Consider the following 3,002-nt stretch of genomic DNA (forward strand, 5'->3'; position numbering starts at 1 on the left):
CGCTTGGGAAGCGGCGAGCCGCAGAGGGCGAGCGGAGTCTCGCGATGACAGCGTGCCGTGACGTCATTGCGGGGCTCGGGAGGACTGGGTCTCGGGGTCCTGGTGGGCCAAGGCGACGTGGGCGACGACACCTAGAAGTCGGGGCTTCTTTGCTTGGCCCAGGGTTGGTCTGTACTTAGTGGCAAAAAGAAGAGTGAACATCACGGGGAGTTTCTGAAATTTAGTGTAAGGCCCAGGCACGCCAAAAAGTCTAAGCAAACTATGGACTTTTTCTTTCTTTCTCCATCATTACAGTGACCCCTCAGTTTCTGCAGGGGACTGACCTCCCAGGATCGCAGTGGATTCTGCGAATGTTCCAGTCACATAAAGATGGCATAATTAGCAGGGTGTCCAGGCAAATGCTTTCATCCTGGAGGCAGAGGCAAGTGGGTCTCTGTGTTTTCAAGGCCAGTGGGGCTATATAGTACAATCCTGTTTCAGACAAACAAAAATAAATATATAATCTTTCGGTAACCGTATAATCTTTATCTAATATATGCATGTTCTCAGCCTCCTTTAAGTCACCTCTGTGTTACTTGTACTTCTGGCTTTGGGTTACTATTGCTGTGAAGAAACACCATGACCAAAGTAACTTGGGGAGAAAAGGGCTTAACCTGCCTTACACTTCCGTATTGTTCAGCATCAAAGGAGATTAGGGCAGGAACTATGGCAGAGGTCATGGAAGAGCTCGGTTTACTGGCTTGCTCTTCAACCTTTTCCTTTTTCTTTTTTTTTTTGGGGTGGGGGGGTGGGGGGTGTTGTTTGTTAGTTTTTCGAGACAGGTTTCTCTATGTAACAGTTCTGACTATCCTGAACTAGCTCTTATAGACCAGGCTGGCCTCGAATCCACAGAGATCCACCTGCCTCTGCCACCCGAATGCTAGGATTACAGGGTGCTAGGGTTACAGATGTGTGCCAACTTGGGGCTCAACCTGCTTTCTTATGGCACCTAGGACTAACCAGCCCAGGGATGGCACCGCCCTCTATGGGTTGGGCCCTCCCCCATCAATCACTAATTAAGAAAATGCCCTACAAGCTAATGTTATGGAGGCATGGAGGAGTTTCCCTCCTCGACATAAAACGAGCCAACATAGCTACCTAATACAAGGTAAACGCTATTACAATGTAAATAGTTTTCATTCTCTGTTGTTGACTTTTAGGGAATAGTCTCTCTGTCTCTGTCTGTCTGTCTATCTGTCTCTCTCTCTCTCTCTCTCTCTCTCTCACACACACACACACACACACACACACACGTGTTTAATACATAATCATTGTCTTTCACTACCCTTGCATTCCTGGTTATTTTTAATGGACTGTTGCATCAACCTGCAGACAGCCCGAAGGGTAGAGGGCCACCTGCAAGATTCCTTTTGCTCGGCTAAGAAGGTGGCGTCAGGAGATGAGAAGAGGGCGCCAGACCGTGGTTCTGGAAAAGGACCTTAGGCAAGACTAGCTGAAAAACAGAGTTGCCGTTTGGAGCAGAGGCAGGAGTTTTAGTTTGCTCCTCTCTGGCATGGGTCTAATGGCCCCGTCCTGGGGAGGAAAACTCAGGCTGGATGTCCTTACGTTTGTTCAGCTAATGGAGGTGGAGGATCATACCTTTAATCTCTTTGGTTCCTCCTCTGACCGACATCCACCCTTCACACAGCTATCCGTTCTCTTTCCCCTGAGCTGACAAGATAAGGTAGAATCATAAATTCTATAATAACTTGTTATTCTCAGAGATCGGAAAGCAACTGTTTGAATGGAAATCAGCCTGACAGACACCATATTTTTTTTAAGTCAGTGATTTCAGCTACAGATGTAAACAGAACTTGGCAAATGGTTATCTAGTGCCCTGGGCAGAGATGGTTGCTAATTTCTTAGTAATCCCAAAGGTGAAGGTAGCATTGCTTCTGCTACCATAGGCTTTAAACATTGTAAAACATGTTTGAGGAGACAGAGTGAAGGCTAGAGTTTCAGTAGTTGTTTTAAGTCAGTTGTCAAACATGTTTGATTTAAAATAGTAAATGCTTAAAAAATACAACCTATTCTGATACCTGGCATGTAATTTGTGGCCATGGGAAGGGCTGTGGGAGATGATGAATGAGTACAGTCATGACTGAGGACGAAGCTCCCGGACCCCTGTAGATCTGTAAATCTATGACTCTCCAGGACCTTATGTAGAATGGCGCAGCACTTGCGTGCAGCCTAGGCACATTTCCTCGTACACTCTACATTGTCCCTAGATTATTGATAACAACTAATGCAGTGTAAATGCTGTGTAGACAGTTGCTACACCATAGTGAGAAGAAAAAAGGTTGTCTTCAGTACAAATGCATTCTTTTTTCTCCTAAATATGTTCAGTGCATGGCTGTGAAATCCACAGATATGGGGGCATTGTACCTGGAGGTCTCTCAGCAAACAGTAGCTGTCTGCTTAAGCTTACTTGTGAGATATATATATATATATATATATATATATATATATATACTTTTTTTTTGACACAGTCTCATGTAACACAGGCCAGCCTCAAACTCACGCAGCTGAAGAAGACGACCCTGAACTTCTGGTCCTCCTTCCTTCCCTCCTGAGTCCTAGGATTGCAGATATTACCACCACACATGGCTTTATGTGGTGCCAGGGATCTGAACCCAGGGCTTTGAGTGTGTTGTGCAAACACTCTCCCAACTGAACTGTATTCTCGGCCCTTTAAATAAGTATTTTAAAAAATAAATTTGAAATATTTGGAGATATTTAAAGGTATAAGGAGTAATGAGTTGGGCATGGTGACACGCACCTTGAAGTGGGCAGATCTCCGAAGGGTTTGGGGCTGGCCTGGTCTCTATCAAGTTCCTGCCCAGAAAGGGGCATATAGTGAGTCCTTGTCTCAAAAAGAATGAATGGTACCTGGTACCATTAATTCCAGCACTTAGGAAGCAGAGGCGAGTGGATCTCTGTGAGTTCAAGGCCAGCTTGGTCTA

Source organism: Microtus oregoni, unplaced genomic scaffold (assembly GCF_018167655.1).
Source record: "Microtus oregoni isolate MIOR12 unplaced genomic scaffold, Mior012 000062F_ref0000492, whole genome shotgun sequence".
Taxonomy (NCBI): Eukaryota; Metazoa; Chordata; class Mammalia; order Rodentia; family Cricetidae; genus Microtus; species Microtus oregoni.